At 48.7% G+C, this 22,047-nt stretch overlaps 1 protein-coding gene across 6 annotated transcripts in view; it reads right to left on the bottom strand.

Moving 5' to 3' along the window:
- The window catches only part of COL6A3 (collagen type VI alpha 3 chain), a 93,192-nt gene extending 85,177 nt beyond the window's left edge, over window positions 1–8,015 (bottom strand). For all 6 annotated transcript variants that reach the window (XM_027967270.2, XM_042244720.1, XM_042244730.1 and 3 more), the window contains exon 1: window positions 7,794–8,015. The gene's annotated coding sequence lies outside the window, so the exon portion shown is untranslated. The remainder of the gene's footprint in view (window positions 1–7,793) is intronic.
- Window positions 8,016–22,047: the final 14,032 nt, after the last annotated feature.

Raw genomic sequence — 22,047 nt, 5'->3', positions numbered from 1 at the left:
CCAGTCCTAGGATCCAGTCCTATGATCCAGTCCTATGATCCAGTCCTATGATCCAGTCCTAGGACTTCATTCAATTCTTATCTGTCTATTGAGCATTAGTAAGCCTTTTTTTTTTTTAACTGGTCTCATTCTAAAAAGAATTTGAGATGCCTTTTTCCTTTTCATAGCTGTCCACTTGAAACTTAAAAAGACACCTCTCATTATGAAGATTACTCTCCATGGCCCTTCAACTCAAAATTGCATTCAGAGTCCAGTGACATTCCCAAGCTATTCTGCAATTTCATGAGATTAATTTTCATTAAGTCTACTCAAAAGCTTTTTCATTTTCCATGTCTGGAAATCTTTTTTAAGAAAGAGACACACATGCACACAAGGAAATCATTTTCCAACAAAGACTTAAATGTATCCAGAGCTCCCATTTTGAAGTCATTTATTTAGCCTTCTCCAAGCACTGCTTTTTAAAACCAGGCTGGTCCTCCTATCAAGTTCTAGCACTCTGTTAACTCCTGACTGTCCTGTTTTATGTGGGAGCTGCGGAAATAGTGGAAGACCGCAGCCAGAGAGCCCTGCCATCTGCTGTGAGATGAAAAGTCACATTTCTCGCAACCCCGGAGGCCGCCAGCTTGCAGCACCCTATTCTCTCTCTCTTTCTCTTGTCCTTCTCCTCTTTCTTCTTCTCTTTATTTTCTGAATCTTGGGGAAAATTCTTGTCCCAGAGAGGAAGCTAAAAGAGGGTTTATTAGATCCTTCAGTTAGGGAGGGAGGACATGGGAATTTAACATATTACTGCTACTGAAAGAGCTTTGGGGGAAACTTCTAAAGCAAGCAATTTGGAACAACTGTAAGAAGACCCCCTCCAAAGAAATGCATCAGAAGCTTCTTTTGTACCATTTATTTTACAATTTGAATCTCACATTTCCATTCCATGAAATTGTGCTACAGAAGAAAATATTAGCCACGCATTCACATCTGTAAGCAATCATCTCCCAGGCTCTGAAGGTGTGTCCTATGACAGCAAACCTTAATTCTTCTGATCCTAAGTGTCAGCCTGGGCTCACTGCCACTTACTGGTGTCCTTGTCAGACACTGAGTATCAGATTCAAGACCTCTGGATCTTCCTGGTAATGTCATGTAAAACAATGTCTGTTCATGTCTTAGCCACCGTAAACAGTGCTGCTATGAACACTGGGGTACATGCATCTTTTCAATGTAGAGTTTTTGTCTTTTCCAGATATACACCAGGAATGGAATTGCTGGATCATACAGTCGACCTATTTTTAGTTTTTTTAAGGAAATTCCATGCTGTTCTCCATAGTGGCTGCACCAATTTATATTCCCAACAGTGTAGGAGACTTCCCCCTTTCTCCACACCCTCTCCAGCGTTTATTATCTGTAGACTTTTAGTGTCCATCGACAGACAAATGGATACAGATGTGGTATATATGCCCAGTGGAATATTCCTCGGTCATAAAAGAGAATGAAATCGTGTCATCTGCAGCAACATGAATAGACCTGCAGATTATCATATTAAGTGAAGTAAGTCAGGCAGAGAAAGAGGAATAACATGATATGTGGAATCATTATATGTGGAATCTTAAAAAATGATACAAATGGACTTATTTACAAAACAGAAACAGGCTCACAGACATAGAAGACAAACATGGTTACCAAGGGAGAGAAGCGTAAATTAGGAGCTTTAAGATGAACAGATACACAGCACTGCATATAACATAGACACACGGGAAGGACTCCCTGCATAGCCCGGGGAACTGTTTTAGTAGGAAATGGAAACCCACTCCAGTATTCCTGCCTGGAAAATCCCCTGGACAGGGGAGCCAGGTGGGCTACAGTCTACCGGGTTGCTCTAAGAGTCAGACAGGACTGTCTGAGCATGCATGCACAGGGAACTCTACTCAATATTTTGTAGTAACATAATGGAAAAGAATCTGAAAAAGAACGTGTGCATAACTGAATCACTTTGCTGTATACCTGAAACACAACATGTAAATCAACAGTATACTTCAATTTTTAAGTGCCTGTTAGAAAAAAAGAAAAAAAAAAAAAAAAGTCTGTTCAGCAGCTCGTACCCTGGAATAGAGCGATCCAGAAAGGAAAGATGGGACTGTGCCCTCACAGGTAACCTCTTCCCAGAACGAGGGCCCATGAGGCTCTGCCAAGCACCATCTGGGGCCACCTTCCTTTTCCCCATAAAGGCACCTTGAAGAACCTCCAGATTAACCACCCAGATATTCGGAAATTTATTTAAAGACATACTGCTAGGGTCCAAGATAATAAACACGAAGCAGGAAGTTCCACGTTCGCTGTGGTTGGAAAAACTAGATAGCACGATGCACACGTAAATAACTTTCTACCCTTTTAAATGTGAGGTTTTTCTTGCTAGTGACAAGCATTAGGCAGAGACTAGTTCAGATTTAATGTAAGGGAAGAGAATGCCTTAGAAGATGCTTCAAAAGGAATTGCAGGAACGTCCCGTTCCATCCCTGCCACGTGACACACGGTGCTGTCGGCTCCAGGGCAGATGCCGGTATGTCCTCCCTGCCTGCGCCAGCCAGGAACTAGGGGCCACTGGCCTCTCCAAACCATGGGGTTCTGTTGTAGGACTGTTCAAACAAAGCGGCTAAAATGTCCTCAGATGGTAAGGGAATTTTAACCACTTTTGTTTGTTTTCTAATTTGATTCATGCTCAAGTCCAGATAATTATTTTAAATAGTTCATTTTAATTAAATTTAAGTAGCTGATAAAATATCACCGTGGATTTAGTATAATAGCTTGGAAAAAATCTACTGCATTCCCGTCTCAGTCAGTAAAGGTCAGTCCATCTCTCCCAGCCGCCCCAGCTTTACGTGTAGAATGAGGCTGACTCCCGATGCTCTAACCAGCAGTGGTCCTGCGGCTGCTTTTCCATCTGTTGCCCTAGGCTCTGACTGCTGGTGGGTTTCCTTCTGCCCCCATGAGAAACAGAGAGCCCACCAAGTGCTGGTTGGGGGGGTGTCTGTGGGCTTAGCTGAGCTGGCTCTGGGCTGCTGAATCAACTGATGAGGATTGCAGAAGAGAAAGCCCGTTTCCTGGAATGGCTTCTCTTGAGACCTGAGTCATCTCCAGCTGCTGTTCAGTTCTGCATTTGAAATTAAATCAGTTCACAAGCTCTCCCTTTCAGTGGCCAATGCTCGATGCCCGGGGTCCGTGAAAACCGAAGGTATGGGCTGAACCAGGGGGGCTGGACAGAAGCACTTCTTTCAGACCTTTCCCTAGCCACACCTACCTTGCAGATGTTTCTCTGTACTTCATGAAACATCTTAAAATTCAGGAGAACACCAGGATCACACTATGTGAAACGCAGCCAGGCCCCAACGAAAGACTAACAGCCTTCGGGAGAGGGCTTGGCAGAACTTTTCATACTTGTCCTATTTTTCTGCTTTTTTCTTTTCTTTCCAGTTTTTTTTTTTTTGGAAGCAACAATTACCTCTCTGCTAAATAAAATATGATACTCTATAAAAGATTGGTCGATGGCCAAAAAAAGCACCTTTCTTCTCGTGATACTCCAAAATGTACTCCTGAAGATGTGTTCTCGCGTTATGTTCCTGGTCCTCAACACCCACCTGTGAGGGCACACTGGCATGTCCAGGGAATGCTGATTCTGCTTTGGGACCCAGATCGGGAAGATGCTCTAGAGAAGTGAGTGGCAACCCACTTCAGTATTCTGGCCTGAGAATCCCACAGACAGAGGAGCCTGGCGGGCTGCAACCCATGGGGTCGCAAAGAGTCGAACACGGCTGAGCAACTAATACTCTGGGGACCTCAGACAAGCAGTTCATCCCTCTGGGTTCCATTTCTTCATCTGAGGTGTCAAGGGTGTGGGCAGAACATCCACCAAGGTAGTAATTTGGGGATATTTCAAGTAGCCAAACGGAAGTCAATAGCCTGCCAAAGTCAATAATTTGCCCTAAGGCGAGGGCAGGGCCGGAGTCTTAGTCATTTTTGTCCCCTCCTCCCACCCCAGAGTTCCCCGCCCTGGAGCACAATGGGGTTTATTAAGCTTAAAGGAATATGAGACGCATGGGCCAAAGTTTGGGAGTTACTGGGTTAGTTCCGTCTTAACATCCCTTCTATTTCTAAAATTCAGAAACCCTACCCGGATACAGCAGACTGGGTTCTGGAAAAGCATCGTGTTAGTGTAATCTCTTTCTCAGGAGATACCAGCAACATGCTTCCTCTAAAAGTTCTTACTTGGTTAACGCCCTTGCATGAGGGTACTTTAGGATACAGCCTGCTTCACCGCAAGCAGCCGTTCACCTCAAAAGAAAATAGTGAAATCCTAACGGCACATTTACTTCAGATATTAGTCACATTTTTTTAAAACTAGGTATTGAAACAGCCTCTAGGTGGGTCCCAACGTGACCCAAGGAGCTCTGCTGAGACTAACTCAACAGATTGCCTGTGAGCCCCCAGACTCCCTGCACCGCGCAGGGCTCAGAGGGATGCGTCGCCCTCTAGAGGACAGAAAGCAGAATGCACGTTCAGGAAAAGCTTTCCCAGGAGGAAGACACTAATTCACCTTTTCCCGTCCTTCCCGAAACAGACCAATGAGGCCAGAAGGTATTCAAATTACATTCTCAAAAATTAATGAATTCCCCAGAAGAACTCCTCTTTGCAAATCGGGGTGCGGCGGGTGCTACCTGAATTTCAGATGGTCATCACCCCTGGTTCAGAGGGGACAAACAGTGGTTTTTTTCTTAAAAGGGTAGGATCATCTCCCTGATGTTTGGAAAGAGAGAATCCGTATCTAGAAAAGTGGATGAAGACAGCCCAAGACTGTCTGAAGAAGCAGGAACTTTTTTAAGCTTCCCTGCTTGAAAACCTGCATCATTTTTGAGTGTTCCTTTCCTTAAGTGAGAGCTGCTAATGGGATTTTTTAAAATGCCAGCTCCTCGGGTCTTCAGCTATTTACATAGCAGTGGTGTGGGTGTTACAGCCTGCTGTCCACAGCAAAGACACCGTGAAAATTTCGCTCCTGTAGGTTTTGGTGGAAAGGCTGCTGGGACAGAAAGTCCCCTTCAGATGGGAACCCGCCCAAGATTCTTCCCCAAGAGATAACCGATCCCTGGGTTCTTCCAAAAAGGAAACTGACACTACTTTTCAAGTGAAACGTTTGCCTAAAGTGATTAGCATGTGGGCAAGACAGCCTCCTTCGAATTCAGGACCTCCCAGTGGATTTTAAATCCTAAATGTGGAATTTCACATAAAACTGGATAATGACAAAGATCACTTTAACCAGTTGAGCGAGGGCATGGATGAAGCCTCCCGGGCGAAACTCTGCTAACTTTCAAAAGGCAGGAGGTCTGATTTCAAGCTGGCTTTAAAATCAAAATCAGATGGGGAGCCTCCTTGGAGCCACAAACCCACCATCAATTGTCCGTTGAATAGAGGAGTTTCTTTCTACTTTATCATCAGTGATGTATTAGGTTCTAAGGTACAAAATCACAGATGGCACTTATGATGAGCGAATGAGAAGCAGTGAATCCTCAACACTTTGAAAACGAAGGGAGGTGCAGAAATAAGAACAATTCCTATTCAGAAAGATGCTTATCTGGCATCAAAAGCATCCTTAAGACCCCCAGTTTGGATATTCACCATATATCTCACCCACTAAGGGCCACAAGCATGGTGGGGTGGGGCACACACCCTCCCAAGTGCTGGAAGAGCCGGGGGCCAAGGGCTAACATTCTAGAGGCTTCCCCGGCCACCTCCCAGGAAGGTGGGCGTGGCCACACCCTCCATTTCCCCCACTGGAAAAAGAAGAGCCACCCTCACCACCCTGTGATGAGACTCTTCCCCAAGCCTCCTCTCCACCCAGGATCTTCTTAATGATTTTCTCACTGCCATGAGTGGAGAGAGAAAAATAATAATAATAATACACCTTCTGGTAATGGAAAACCTTGGCCTCAACAAAGAAGAGCTCGAGACCATGTGATCATTCCTAGATCTTGAATTCCTACAAACACCCCTCACCTTCCCACCCCTCTGCCTTCACCCTCAGCAAAGTCCACGCAGGAATAGGGCAGCATGCAGGTCCCATCCCTCTGGGCCCCATCCCCAGAGGTGGCCTGAATGCGGGAAGCCAGCCCAGCTGCTCTGGTTGCAAACCCAGGTCTGTTCTGGGGATCAGCTCTCTCGCCTGGCACTCCTCTCCCTGTTAGCTGGGAGAACCCTGGGGAGCATACACCAGTTCCGCCATCACTTTTCATAGAATATGACAGGAGGGCATTCTCTCCTGGGAGAACAGAATCAAATGGCACATTTCAAATCGCGATGCAAGCTAGTAAGGGGGCCTCCACGGTTGGGCCGTCTGCCTCCCTGAAATGGTAAAGACTGGACTGCCTTCTGAGCCGCCTACTGGTGCCACGGCCTCTGCAAGTAACTGAGTATCTCAGAGCCCAGGAGCATCTTTAAAGCCAGGGAGCCGCACCTCAGCACTCCCACCAAGAGTCTCTTCCTTTCTCTTTAGCCCAGCCAAAGAGCTCAGGAGTTCCAATAGCACCCAACAACCAGCTGGTTTTCAATAACATTTTGCTTAGGAACCAAAAAAAAAAAAAAACCACACACACACAACCTGATTTTAAAGTCATTTCTGTTCAGTTTTATAAAGTCACAGAGATGGGGGATCCCTGAGTGAGAACTGTCTCTCCCTTTGGGGTCCGAGCACCCTTGTAGCTATGGGACCCAGTGGTTCTCGTGCAGAGTTAACTGTTCAGCAAGAGAAGCGGCTGGCAAGGGCCAGCTCCGCCGAGTCCCCACTGGGTGGAGGACACTCCCCTGCGTCCAGAGCAGTTTGTTCTTGGGGTCCAGACCAGCCTCTCAACTCGCTCCTCGCTCCTCGCTCCTCGGGCTGGCTGTGAAATGCCAATCTCGGTTTACAGCCCCCAGGGCTCCGCTGGGCCCTCTCAGGGAGCCCACCGCACACAGTAGCCCCTGACACAGGTCCCCAGAGCAGACTTGTGACTATCAGGGAACACTTTCCATCCTGGGCGAGAGGACCGGGGCCCCACCCTCCCAGCCGGGGAACAAGCCCCAGGGCCTCCAGGCTTGGCACGCGCCACACATCTGGGCAATGCAGGCCGGCTCGTGGCCCCAGGGGCCCTGCCTTATCCACCAGGCCTGCTGCCCAAACACCAAATTCCTTCTCCTTCTCTGACCCTGGCAGCTCCTTTAGGCAACCCCAGAGGGGACCAAGGCACCAGCAGTGACTTCAGATTCCTGAAAAGATGGAGCCCTGATGGTGAGAGCTGAGGAGCCTCCACCTGCCCCTTGCCCGGACAGCAAAGTCACCCCCGTCTCCCGGTGGGCAACAGAGGCGCTCAGCCAGCCCCCCCACACCGGCCACCTCGGAGAGAGTCTCTCCAAAGTGGCTCTGGGATCCCTGCACAGGCACTTCTGCAAACAAAGCCGATTCTCAGATTCCAGCTGAGCTTTCGAAGGAGGAGGCAACGTCAAATAAAATAAACCATGAGCCCAAAAAGCAGGGAAGGATGGACAGAATAGACCGCACTGCAGGACTCGGGAGCTCCAGCCCTCAGCCCCGCCAGGGGAGACCCAGGTGGCACACACGGGGAAAGAAAAAATCAGCTGGAGCTTCCAGAGACCACAGCTCCTACTGAAAAGGGACTCTCAGGGCAAAAACCTGAGAGCCATCGAGACGCGGTCAGCGGGGTTTGAAGCCCTTCCCTCTGGCCACAAACCCGAAACCGGGGGAACAGGGGCGAAGGGGCACTTACCCTGAGCAAACCTGGAGAAGCCTGCGTCCCTGGGCTTCGATATTCAATTATGTGCGATTCTGACGCATGGTTTTCCCCCACGGGCTGCGTCTCCTTTCCCTTCTGCAGGAGAGGGGGGACCCCGGGCGGGGAGAGGGGACCCTGGGCGGGCGGAAAGCTGCTCTCGTGGTCTTCGCAGGAGGCTGGCGCGCGGGAGAACTGAGCGGCCTTTGGTGGAGGACTGAGCTGCAAACTGGACGGGGTCCAGGGATACAGTCAAGGCTCCCTCCAGCTCCTCCTCCTCCCTCCTCCGCCCCCTCCTCTCCCCCTCCCCAGCGGGCCTGCCCCAACACTGTAAATGAAAACCAGACTCCTGCTCTGTCGCTTCTGGCCTGGACCACGAGCTGATGTCACCTCAGAAGGCTGTCTTCACCCCACCAGCCCAGAGCTGGACGCCTGCAAACCCCAACTCTTGAAAAAAAAAAAAACCCACCCCTTCTACTCATCACCTTTGGGGCTGGGCCCCCGGCGGCCACAAGGAGAATGAATTCTGGAATTTTTTTCATGGGTCTCCATGGTTTTCCAGCAGTGTTTCCCAACACCATCTGAAAGGAAAACAGGAAATGCAGTCTCCCCCGTCCACCCTTACCACACCCTCCCACTTCTTGAAGTTTCTGAATTGAGACTTCTCCTAATAACCTCCCCTTTCAGATATTAAAAAACCAGCCATTAAAATCGCCTTGGCGTTCGGCTAACCAAAGCTCTGTTTGCCGGTGAAAAGGCAAGAAAAAAAGGCTACATCCTTTTTTTTTTCCTTTGGTCATTCTGTGTATAATGATTCCGATTGTGAAGCGAAAGGTCCCAACTCCAGGACACACACAAGGGGAACAAGAAGGGTTATCATGCTCAGATTTACAGGAAGACCCTTGAGAAAGAACTTGTGTTTCTGCAAAGCTGGTACAGTTCACAGTGCTTTGATATGTGTTATCTCTCTCCGCCTTTGAAATAGATACAGGTCATGTTTTCTTAAGTGAGATTATGGTCCCATTTGACAGATGGGAAGAACCTGGCTTTGTAGCAGAGCTCAGATCAGAATTCTGGCTGTGGACGCCTTAAACTTCTCACTGCCCACCCATCACGTGACCCTGCTGAAAAGTCATGTGAAATATCAAGAGACATCTGCAGAAACAAATTTACTGTTACCAGGGAGTGGAGGTGGAGGCGATAAGTTGGGACTGTCATACACACGTGATTATATACAAAACAGAGAATAAGGACCTACTGCATAGCAGAGGGATCTCTTCCCAATACTCTGTAATGATCTACATGGGAAAAGAATCTAAAAAAAAGAGTGAAGGGAGCCCTCTTGCACAGTTGGTGGGAATGCAAATTGATACATCGACTCTGGAGAACAGTATGGAGATTCCTTTAAAAAACTAAGAATAAGACTACCATGCGACCCAGCAATCCCACTACAGGGCATAACGCTTGAGAAAAGCATAATTGAAAAGGACACCTCTGCCCTCTAGTCGCAGCACTATTTATAGCTGGAACATGGAAGCCACCTAGATGCCCATCAACCGAGGAGAAAGATGTGGAGCACACACAGCGGAGTGTTACCTGACTGTATGAAGGAGCGCACGTGAGTCGGTTCTAATGCGGTGGATGAACCTACAGCCTTTCACACACAGTGAAGTAAATCAGGAAGAGAAAAGCAAATAATGTATATTAATTCATATGTGTGGAGTCTAGAAAGACGGCGCTAAGGATGGTACTCGCAGGGCAGCGAAGGAGACGCAGACATGAAGAACAGACTTTTGGACCCTGTGGGGGAGGGAGAGGGTGGGATATTTGAGAGAGTAGCTTGGAAACAGACATGTTACCATATGTAAAATAGACAGCCAACGGGAATTCGCTGTCTGACTCAGGGAGCTCAAACCTAGAGGGGCGGGATGGGGAGGCAGCTTCAAGAGCGAGGGGACATATGTATACCTAAGGCTGATTCATGTTGGTGCATGGCAGAAACCAACACAATATTGTAAAGCAATTATCCTCCAATTAAAAAAATTTTTAAAGAACTCTTTTCCTTAAAAAAAAAAAAAAGAGGAGTGGCTATATGTATATGTATATATATATCAGATCCACTTTGCTCTACACTTGAAACTAACACAGCTTTTTAAATCATACCTCAATAAAAAATCTTGTAAAAAGAGAAAGCGAGACATCTGAAGGATACTTTTCACTTGGAGATCCTTCCAGAGCAAGTTTGGGGAGTCAAGGTATCATTAACTCCTTTCCAGACGATTTCCTGCATTTAGGGAGGAAGGGAAGATGGTGCAGGAGAGACGGTCCCCACTGTCCCCCTGCAGCTCAGGGGCCCCCCTTACTCACCCGCCAGAAGGCTCACCCCTTCTCTACACCCCGGGGGCTCGGCTGGAAGAATGTCAGGATGGGGATGAAGAGCTGGACTGAGGTGCCTCCCTGCCCGTCTCCTGCAGGGGAAGAAGAAATGAACAGGGGCTCTGAGCAGGAGCAGCACGGCCCACGTCACGTGTGGGCAGTCAGGGTTCCCACACAGGAAAGCACATGTCCCAGCAGCGTCCCCACTCCGAGGGGCTGGCATGGACTCGTATACCCATGCCAGGACACGCGCTGCCACTTCACTGGCTGGGTCTGCTGGAGCCACCTCTTCGAGGCACATCACAGGCTGCAGATGAGGGAACATTCGCTCACCACTTTCTGTCCCAAGCAGCACCACCCAGAGAGGTTCACAGAACAGGTGTGGCCTCTGTATCTCTATTCAGCGGTTCCTTTTTTCAAATACCAATACAGCTATTTCTTTTCAAAATCACAGAGAATATACATTCCTTGGTATTAAGAATGACTATCAACATTATTTAAACAGCAATGGCAATGCATCATTTAGAACAAGCATTAAAGAAACTGAAGTGAAGTCGCTCAGTCATGCCCGACTCTTTGTGACCCCATGGATAGTAGCCTGCACCAAGCTCCTCCGTCTATGGGATTTTCAAGGCAAGAGTACTGGAGCGGGTTGCCATTTCCTACTCCAGGGTAAAGAAACTAAAACCCTTGCTTAATCAGAACCAGGTCTCCGTAATATTTAACTGTAACTAATCACTGACAATCTAGACTCTTGCCAACAGAGCCCGTGGTCACAGAAACTTCTGGAAGCTGGCAGCCTTTGGTGGAAACCCTCCCACATCCTCCCAGGCACTCAATAGAGAGCACTGTGGCTCCCATGGGTTTTTCACTGAATCACTGGGATCCGGGATTCTTGGTGAAATGACCAGTTCCTCCTGCCACCTGGTTCCAAGACAAAACCATCCCAGAAGTCAGCTCTGACTGCAACATCGACGGTCCTGGGTCTGGGCCTGGCAGCCCCTCAAGGGAACTCAGAAGTCACCGAATCTCACAGTCTGGTTTCCCCGTAACTGCTGTGTTGAACCCACACTGGTACCTCCTCCCTTCTCCTTCTGCACAAGTTAGAAACTTGTGACCCCTCTTTCCCAGGCTCCACTGTAGCTAGAGCTCCAGGTGAGGATGCACTGGAGTGATACTGGGGACAGGGTGTGGGGGTGGGTTGGGAGGTGGTGGTGATTTCTCTGCTCCTTAGGCTGGTCTTTTCCCTGGCGGCCAGTACAGAATGGGGCTCTAGCCCCTCCCAGACCCCTTCCCAGGCCAGGACAGCTGCCCTAGCCGCAGCTCCCTCCTTGGAGGATTACCCCAGCTGCTGGAAGCTGCCTCTTCGGGAGGCGTTGGGGTGGGTGTGGTGGGTCTAAGGGAGACCCCAGCTTCCTGGGTGCCGAGGGGGAGTTACAGGGAGGCGGTAAAGGCAGCAGGCTCCCTGACGGCTCAGTGGTAAAGACTCTGCCTGCAGTGCAGGAGACCCAGGTTCGATCCCTGGGGCAGAGCGGTCCCCTGGAGAAGGGGACGGCAACCCACTCCAGTATTCTTGCCAGGAAAATCCCATGGACAGAGGGGCCTGGAGGGCTGTATTTAGTCCCTGTGGTCACAGAGTCAGACACAAGTGAGGGACACAGGCCCCCATACTGTGAAGGCAGTAGCAACAGCCAGACCCCAAAGCCCAGCATGGAGTGGAGTAGGCTGCGGACTGCCCCGCCCCGTCTTCCTTCCCGTAACCCTGGATCGAAGCCATGATCCTAAACCCGGGCTCCGAAGTGCAGCACCCCGCTTCCCCACCTCCCAGAATGAAGCAGAAGGCGATGCCGGGCGGCCCTGGGAATTACTCCCGGAGGCCCCGCCCCGGCTCATGCTGCTGACCCCTCCTGGTCATTCCCCGTGATGGATCCCTTTCTGCTCACAGTAAGGAGAGAGGTTTCTGTTTCCTGACTGAAACCCCGACTGGTACAGATTATTACATCAGCTCTGAAGCTTCCTGCAGTTCCAGCAGCCTGTGCTTATGTATTTTATATGACTGAACAAAAAGGGAATAGCGCTGTGCCCAAACGGGACTGTAGATGTAACACGTGTGCCGTCAGCCTCTGGCTCCGTGACGCACAGAGTTTCCTGTACCCAGTGGCCTCTCAGCCTGTGAGTCTCTTCCCTTGAATGCGGGCTCTGTTGTTTGTCTTGCACTTCTCTCTTGGCGCTTCTTTCTGATAAAGCCTCTCTGCCCCTTGCAGACTTCACTGCACTAGCGAACACACAGAGTCGGCCCACAGGGACACAAGCTCTTCCAATGAATTGCTCTGTCTCAGCCATACATGTGGAAGTCTACACTTAAATGGATTTCAATTTCATTTTTAGAAGAAATGTGAAATGCCTTCTCCTCCAATGCCGTCTCTTCCTTTTCATTTAAGTCCATGCTGAGGGGGAGGAGAATGTACCTAACACCACTCGCGTGACCCTGAAATTGTAACTGGCATCACAGTTGACATGGAGCCCCAGGGAGCTCATGAGAATCTTAAGAAATAACCCTGACAGACGCCTTGGGAGCAAGGGGTCGGATGATTCACAACCAGCTCACAGGAATGAGCTTCTGTAAGTGCATGTGAGTTAAGCCCTTTTCCATTTGGTGTCCTCAGTAATCCCCTTGGATCAGTTCTCTACTACCACGCCCATCCCCTGTTGGTTGCCATAGCAACCAGCATCCCATAACAGGCACCGATAGCACTAACAGAGTGTAAGGGAGCCAGAAGCCCCTGCCACGGTGGCCAGAGCCTCCAGTTCAGAGCTGTGTGCTCCAGGGCTTCACCCTCTGAGCTCAGGGCCTCTTGACAAGTCAAGGGGCACCTCGCTGGCCTCCACACTGGAGCCAGCACCCCGACGCTTCAGCCCCAGGACACTGCTCAAGACCAAAGACCTCGTCTCAACAGGAATCCATAGACTTGGGAAATGACCGGCAGACATGGAAAAGACAGCACTGTGGGAAAGGAAGAATCTCAATTCTGCATAGTTACGTCCTGAATGTAATAACCCTAAAATAAAAGGAAAAGCACATTGTCACCAGTTGGGGCATTCACCAAAGAGACAAATAGTCCCATGTTCCTTGGGTGAGAGTGGGGAGGGGTAGGGTCTCAGATCAGGGCACATAGTCAGGGAGGCTGTCCCATCACAGCAGCCTGGAGGGGCCCTTCGTTTGTCTGGATGTGTGCAGACAAACCTGGGCATTAAATCCTGCGCTTGCTGATGCGTAGGAAGCACTGAGCAGGGAAGAAAAGTTACCTGGCATTTCTGCCTTTAAGATAAAAATCAAGTTCCTAGAAGAGACAGAGTCCGGGGTAGGGAGGGGAGGAGAGACTCTAGAGGGCTCTCTGCTCGCCTGCAGAGCTCCCGCATTCAGAGCCCACAGCAAGCATCTGCCTGTGCGATTGTCTTCATAGATTTGCTTGTTGTGAGGTTGGAGTTTCATCCCAGGGGAGATGCGAGATTCCAAAGTCCGCTTAAAGAAAGAACCCAGGAGGTAACTCAACTATTTCAAGAGAAGAAGGATTTTGAGTCCAACCAAGGGGGAGGACTTGAGGTTTCCTCTGACCCCGCGGCTGGAGGGTGCATGGGAGTCCTCGTTCCATCCCTGTGCAGGTTTTCGGCCTCCGTGAGCAGCCTAGTGGAAAGTGAGCTGCCCGGCTAGAAACGAGGCCCTAGTCCTTCCCTGCCATTAACGAGCCACAGGTCTGGGGCGGTAAGGCTCCACTTTCTCCTCTGCGGACCAAGTGCAGCCGTGCCGGGGGTGTCCAGCACGGCGCAGCATCAATGCCGGGCACTTGGGGATGGAGCAACCACACTTGCTTCAGCCTGGTTTCCAGCCTTTACTTCCTCCTCCCCTGCCCCAGGCTGCAAACACAGACTCTCCACCCCCAGTCAGCCCCACCCAATCCCAGGCTCTGGAGTAAGGTTAGAAACACCCAGTGGGCTCGCTGCCCCTTCTCCCAGCTCCTCGTGTGTGCCCTTGACGTGCGCATATTGGCACAGTCCTCACGACTCAGTCTGCTGTTCAAAGAACGTAGTTGTAGCAATTTGGGCTCTAAAGCTAAATGACGTCTCACCTTCAGTTACCAAAGCACAGCAAGCTACCTAAAGAAGGTGTGGGGTATATCTACAATAGGATATTATTCATCTATTAAAAAAGAACAAAACAACGCCATCACAGCAGCACAGATGGACCCAGGGAGAGTCACGCTGAGTCAAGTGAGTCAGACACAGAAAGACAGCTATCACAGGACATCGCTTGTATGTGGAATCTTAAAAAAAAATGAACTTATTTATAGAACAGTAGAGTCACAGATGTGAAAACCAAACTTATGGTCACCAGGGCATAGGGGGGGATGGACGAATTGAAGACTGGGACCGCGATATACACATGGCTATACCCTGGTGGCTTTATTGACTATGCCAAAGCCTTTGACTGTGTGGATCACAATAAACTGTGGGGAATTCTGAAAGAGATGGGCATTCCAGACCCCTGACCTGCCTCTTGAGAAATGTATATGCAGGTCAGGAAGCAACAGTTAAAACTGGACATGGAACAACAGACTGGTTCCAAATAGGAAAGGGAGTACGGCAAGGCTGTATATAGCCACCCTGCTTATTTAGCTTCTATGCAGAGTACATCATGAGAAACACTGGGCTGAAAGAAGCACAAGCTGGAATCAAGATTGCCAGGAGAAATATCAATAACCCCAGATATGCAGATGACACCACCCTTATGGCAGAAAGTGAAGAGGAACTAAAAGGTCTCTTGATGAAAGTGAAAGAGGAGAGTAAAAAAGTTGGCTTAAAGCTCAACATTCAGAAAACGAAGATCATGGCATCCGGTCCCATCACTTCACGGGAAATAGATGGGGAAAGAGTAGAAACAGTATCAGACTTTACTTTGGGGGGCTCCAAAGTCACTGCAGATGGTGGCTGCAGCCATGAAATTAAAAGACTCTTACTCCTTGGAAGAAAAGTTATGACCAACCTAGATAGCATATTGAAAAGCAGAGACACTAGTTTGCCAACAAAGGTCCGTCTAGTCAAGGCTACGGTTTCTCCAGTAGTCATGTATGGATGCGAGAGTTGGACTGTAAAGAAAGCTGAGTACCGAAGAATTTATGCTTTTGAACTGTGGTGTTGGAGAAGACTCTTGAGAGTCCCTTGGACTGCAAGGCGATCCAACCAGTCCATTCTAAAGGAGATCAGCCCTGGGATTTCTTTGGAGGGACTGATGCTGAAGCTGAAACTCCAGTACTTTGGGCACCTCGTGCGAAGAGTTGACTCATTGGAAAAGACTCTGATGCTGGGAGGGATTGGGGGCAGGAGGAGAAGGGGACAACAGAGGATGAGATGGCTGGATGGCATCACGGACTCGATGGACGTGAGTCTGAGTGAACTCCAGGAGTTGGTGATGGACAGGGAGGCCTGGTGTGCCGCCATTCATGGGGTCGCAAAGAGTCGGACATGACTGAGCCACTGAACTGAACTGACTGATACCCTGGTGGCTTAGTAGTAAAAGGATCTGCCTGCAAAGCAGGAGACCCAGGTTCAAATCCCTGGGTCTGGAAGATCCCCCTGGAGAAGGGCATGGCAACCCACTCCAGTATTCTTGCCTGGAGAATCCCACGGCAGAGGAGCCTGGAGGGCCACAGCCCATGAGGTCACAAAGAGGCAGGACTGAAGCGATGTAGCACTCCCACACATGTGCCTACATAAAACAGAGAACTAATAAGGACGTACTGTTAGCACAGGGCACCCTACTCATTACTAACGACCTCTATGGGGAAAGAATCTGAGAAAGAGTGTATCTATATGCATAAGTGGCTCACTTCGCTGTACATCTGAAACTAACACAGTGTTGTAAATCAACTGTACTCTCATAAGAATCATGCAAAAATAAAATCAGAAAAATTAAGCTCAGCAAGCTCTGAAGGAAAGCATACGCAGAGAGTGGACAGACATCCGCTTTGCCGTTCGTCTAGATGGGGCACTGGCCTCCTGGGAAAGGCCTTTCCTGCTCACCATGTGCTTCACAGGGGCCACCGTCTCCCCGCAGAACCGTCCGGCACCGCCTCCGCTGGTCGATCCAGGGATGGTGCGGGACACAGGGGTCCGCACTGCCGGGCCCCGGGTTTCCAGGTCGGGCCTGGAGCTGTCTCCGGACCCCAGGAGCGGCCATGTTTGCCGCCGTGGGGAGGAAGCCTGCGAGAGAGAAGGAAGCCGCTAGGAGAGAAGAAAGAATACCGTCAGCTTCCTGGTTCCCGACGTGCAGACTCCGAGCCTGTCCTGGGGCTGGTCTCATCCTACCTACCGGCAGTCTCCCTTTGATCTTGTGAGCCTAAACTTACTCATTAGGATCTCGAGATCAGTGATCAAAGTAGTCTTGCCTGATCCATTAATAAAAACTCTTCACATAGCAACCTGCTAATTTAAGTCCAAGGGTAGCAGATCAGTCAGGCCATCACAATAACGACCACGGCAATTCCGTGATCGCTTCTGCTGTAGTACAGATGGACCCTGTCTTGATTTTCCTTGATTTCTCTTCTAAATTATTGTTGATTTAAATGTTCTGTGAGTTTTGGGTTTACTGCAAAGCAATTCAGATATACACTGAATAAATTTATATATATTTTTTCAGATCCTTTTCCATTAATTCTTTGACTTTTCTTAGAGCCACTTTCTCTAATCAAACGGACAGGAAGGCATTGTCACAGGGTGTCACATGGCCTCAAACGCCTGCCATGGAAATCAGACATCCAGTGATCTCTCCAAAGCATCCACCCAGCGAGGCATGGGGGAGGGCTTTGCTTCCTAAGGCAAGTCTTCAACTGTAAGGGTTCAGAAAACACCTCGTGACAGTACACGCTCTTGCAAAGAACTGCCTAACAAGAGGAATTTCCTATTTATCTTGCTTAAATAACTTTGGGGGAACATGTGAGCCCCTTGCGTTTGGGGGAATGAGAAGATGCATGGAGCAGAGGTAGCCTGCCAGCACTGAGCTGGCTCTAGGAAAATCTGTGTAAATAGCCCAGTCAAAATTATAACATTCTTCCTAGAATTTTGTGAGCTATAAACCATGCTCTGCTGATTCATTTTAAGGATGGCAAACCCAACTGTGAGAGTGGCCAAGAAACTTTTTGCAGTTGATTGGAATTCAAAAATTCCAGCAAGGAGATGGATGTTTGGTTTTATAATTATCAGACTCCCAGAGTCCCAATTTTGACTCTTCTTTTTTTTTTTTTTTTTTTTTAGCTTTGAGATATAAATTTCCATCCGTAAAGAATGGGTGGGTTGGTTTGTTTTTTTTTTAACAATCTTAGCCTTAGGCATAAAGTCAAATGTCTTCTCATTTTAGCTTCAATGTCTTCTCAATCCATTCATTTATCCAGCAAACACGCACTGAGGACTATTGTGTGGAAAAGTGCTGTGCGGGGAGGATGCATCAGATAGAAACGCATCCTTCCAGGCCAGGCGGGACCTACAGGAAGCCTGGCGCAAATTCTTGGGGAGGCCAGGAGAGGGCGCCCTCGCCTCCTTCCGCGAGGGCTCAGGGATTCCTGGAAGCCATGACCTCTGGCTGCGGGCCTTGAGAACTGGACACTGGTGTGCAGAGGCAGGTCTTTCAGGACTGGGAGATTCCCGTTGCTTTTCAAGAGTGAGCTGAGGCTGAAAGCACGAGGATTCGTTGGGAGTCCGAGTGACGAGGACACAGGCTCCACAGCCCTGCCCCGCGAGCGCCACGCCTTTCTCACCCCCAGAGGAACCGGGAGGTTCACCCCCAGGGCGATGAGCTCCAGGCCCAGGGACCCGCGGACACCGCACAGGGCAAGGGCCAGACCCTCAGCTGGGCTTCCCAGGCGGTACAGTAGTAAAGAATCCACCTGTCAGTGCCGATCCAGGTTCGTTTCCCGGGTGCGGGAAGATCCCCTGGAGAAGGGAATGGCTACCCTACTCCAGTATTCTTTTCTGGAGAATTCCATGGACAGAGGAGCCTGGCAGGCTACAGTCCACGGGGCCTCGAAGATCAGGCAAGACTGAGCAGCTGGGCACACAACGCATGCCTGAGACCCTCAACTAGCCTGAAAGGATGTGGGGCTAAATAAAGCCTGCCTCCTGAACCCACTTTGTAGAGGATGGGTCCTCTCCTGGACCCCTGCCCCCTCCCACCTCCTCCCCTCTCCCAGTCCCCTGCCCCCGCAAGCCCCCCTCCCCCCTCCCCAGCTCACTGTCCCATCCTGTCCCTCTCCTGCCCCCTCGGCGCCCACAGCAAGCAGCAGCTGGCTCCTGCCCTCTGGAATACTTTCCTAGAACTGCTGTAGTGGAGTGCCACAAGCAGGAGGCCTAAACAGAGATGTCTCGTGTCTCAGTTCTAGAGGCTGAAAGTGCAAAATCGAGGTGTCAGTAGGGCCGTGCACCCTCTGAAACCCCTGGGAGAGGGACCCCCTTTCTTCCTTCAGCTATGGTGCCCCTGGCACTCCTCACCCAACCTCTGCCTCTGCGTCACAGGGCTTCTCCCCACGTGCCTCTGTCTTCTTACAAGGACACTCGTCAGACCAGATCAGCGTCCCCCTACTCTTCTGTGATCTCATCTTCACCAATTACATCTGCAACAGGCCTGTTGCCTAATGAGGTCAAAGCTGAGCACCAAAGAATTGATGCTTTTGGGCTGTGGTGTTGGAGAAGACTCTTGAGAGTCCCTTGGACTGCAAGGGGATCCAATCAGGCCATCCTAAAGGTGATCAGTCCTAAATATTCTTTAGAAGGACTGATGCTGAAGCTGAAACTCCAATACTTTGGCCATCTGATGGGAAGAGCTGACTCATTAGAAAAGACCCTGCTGCTGGGGAAGATTGAAGGCAGAAGGGGACGACAGAGGATTAGATGGTTGGATGGCATCTCTGACTCGATGGACATGAGTTTGAGCAAGCTCCAGGAGTTGGTGATGGACAGGGAGGCCTGGCATGCTGCAGTCCGTGGGGTCACAAAGAGTCTGACACGACTGAGCAACTGAAGTGAACTGAGCCCTGTTTCCTAATAAGGTCACCTCTGAAGCCCAGGGGGTTAGGACTCGGACGAACCATTTTTGGGAAAGACAGTTCAACCCATTACACTCTCCCCACAGAAAACCAGAAATTTCCTCCACAAAGAAAAACTCACTGGACAAAGAGATAAAGCTGAGAAGATGCTGATACATAGGAGACCCTGCAGAAAAATAGGCAGATCTTCACCCCACTGTGGAAACCATCATTCAGCAAGCCCTATCCTGAACACAGATGAACTAAATTCAGCTTACAGGAGAGAGAGACACTGAAGGAAGCAGAGAAAACTCCTCTGCAGAGTAAGGATGGATATTCATAGCAGTTCATGGAGAGAGAAACCAAGGAACAAGAAAAGGATGCTGCTTCTTAAATGAGAATATTTAGTGGATAAGAAAGCATTTATCAGTAGTAGATAAAAATAAGATAGCAAATGCAACTCCTATGTGGATTCTAAGGAAGCCCAGAGAGTGAGTGTTGGGAGAGACAGGGAGATGCTGGCAAGAATTCAGTTATAAGAGAAATGTGTTCTGGGGGCTCTAATGCACAACCTGGTAATAATAGTTAATAAACCTGTTTTGGACACTTGAAATTTGCTAAGAAAACAGATCTTAAGTGTCCTCACCACACACACACACACACACACACAAAAGGAACTGTGTGAGGTCATGGATGTGTTAATTAGCTTGATCGTGGTAAAATGCAAAAAAAAAAAAAATACTTTAGGAAAACTAAAAAATTTGATAGAAATTTTTGGACAATTAGCTAGAGGAAATCCCTCAGCCAGTATGACAAAAATCAAAAAGACAGAAAAAAATGAAACAGGAAAGACAAGAAAATTACAGGCTCACCCAAGAGGTCCAAAGTCTGAGAAAGAGAAGTACAGAGTGAAGGAACAGAAAACAATAGGGATGAAATTAGCAAATAATACAAAAATAAATAAATCCCAGAATTGGAGGGTCTGAGTTTCTGGACCATAAATGAAACAAAGAATGAAGAGGGATCTCTGCCAAGGCACATCTCTGTCACATTTCACAAAGCACTGCAAACAAAGAGAAGAGTCTGAAAGCTCACAAAAAATCAAAAAGGGAAAAAGGGGATTGAAGGTTTAAACAAAGAATTAGGAACCGGAAGAACTGTTAGACATTCTCAGAAGTGGTACTGGAAACAAGGAGACCATGGAGCCATGCCTTCAAAAGTCTGTTAAAAATAGATATTTCCATCCTAAAATGCCACATCCAACCACCTGTTAATCGCAGGGGCCGCAGAGGATGAGGTGGCCGGATGGCATCGTCAACTCACTGGACAAGAGTCTGAACAAACTCCAGGAGACAGGGAAGGACAGGAAAGCCTGGCATGCTGCCATCCATGAGGTCGCAAAGAGCCAGACTGAGAGGCTGAACGATAACAAAGGGCAGAGTAAGGACACCACTGGGCGAGATTTCAGAAAATTATTTTCCAGTACCTTTTCTCAGGAGACTACTAAAGAATGCGCTCCACCAAAATGACAAGGAAAACCAGAAAGTGGAAAACAAGGGCTCTGAGAGACAGGACTCTAACAGAAGACGCATGAAAAGGGCATTTCATCTCCAACTCTTTGTGACCCCATGGACCATAGCCCGCCAGGCTCCTCTGGGCATGGGATTCCCCGGGCAAGAGTACTGGAGTGGGCTGCCATGCCTTCCTGCAGGGGATCTTCCTGGCCCAGGGATCAATCCCGTGTCTCTTAGTCTCCTGCTTTGCAGGCCGGTTCTTTACCACTAGTGCCACTTGGGAAGCAGGTAGGTGATATGCAACAACCACCTGTGCGGCCAGCCTGGCAATCAACGAGCCAGGACCAGAACAAGAGGGGTAGCAGTCCAAAAGGGGGTTCTCAGGAACTTAGGAAACTGATAATAGATTCATGTTGTGCTTGATGACTATTGAAAGAGGCTTGGGGAAGAAATATGCCTAGGTACAGAGACTAGCACAGCAGAGAAGGGGTCATTAGCACTTCAGCTAAAAATGTAAACACGGAAGAACTGTTTAAGCAAAACACATAATGAAGTTATCAGTAGGAAGAGGGAAATGGTGGATACAAGAAAGCAAAGTACTCATTTTCATAGAAGGAAGTCAGAAGATCTTCGTGGCTGAAAAAGCTGAGAATAACAGTATAAGTATTTCACGTAGATGGAGACAAATATCCAAAACTAGGAAGAGAGTTGAGATGATTTCAAAAAGGGTAGGACAGAGAGTTTCTGGGTTTAGTTTATTTTTTTAATTGTCCCTTTTTAAAAAAGAAAGGAAAACAAAATCAGGAAGAAAATCAAATAACTTAGCTGTGGGCTTAATACTTGGCTAACAAAGTTTCTGAAGATGATTAAAGGACAGAGAACTCTGAGAGGGGTTCCCAATAGCATCAAGTTTCTGTGTCCCCAGGTACTTTTTGATTTGGAGAAGTGGATTTTTTGGCTCAAAGTTTAAAACTTTGAGGCATAAATGTATACACACACTTGCATCATTGAAGAAAAGAAGTGTTGACATGTTTTCTTAAAATCCAGATCTCAACACCCTTCAACACAGCCTCAGCAGGTTATTGTATTAACCGGAACTTAACCAAAGCACATTTCACTGAGTCTTGATGTCTCAGGATTCGCACTATAGGAGGCAGGAGCAAGGGGAACGTTCATCTAAAGCTTTCGCTCATCTATTTTTCTACAACTGAGTCTCTGTCATGATTAAAACAGATTCTGTTTTGTCAAGCAGAGTCCGATCTCTCCACAAACCAGTAGTAAACCTCCTCC

This window comes from Ovis aries, chromosome 1 (genome assembly GCF_016772045.2).
Source record: "Ovis aries strain OAR_USU_Benz2616 breed Rambouillet chromosome 1, ARS-UI_Ramb_v3.0, whole genome shotgun sequence".
Taxonomy (NCBI): Eukaryota; Metazoa; Chordata; class Mammalia; order Artiodactyla; family Bovidae; genus Ovis; species Ovis aries.
The sequence above is the reverse complement of the archived record's forward strand: the minus strand, read 5'-3'. Positions and strand labels throughout refer to the sequence as shown.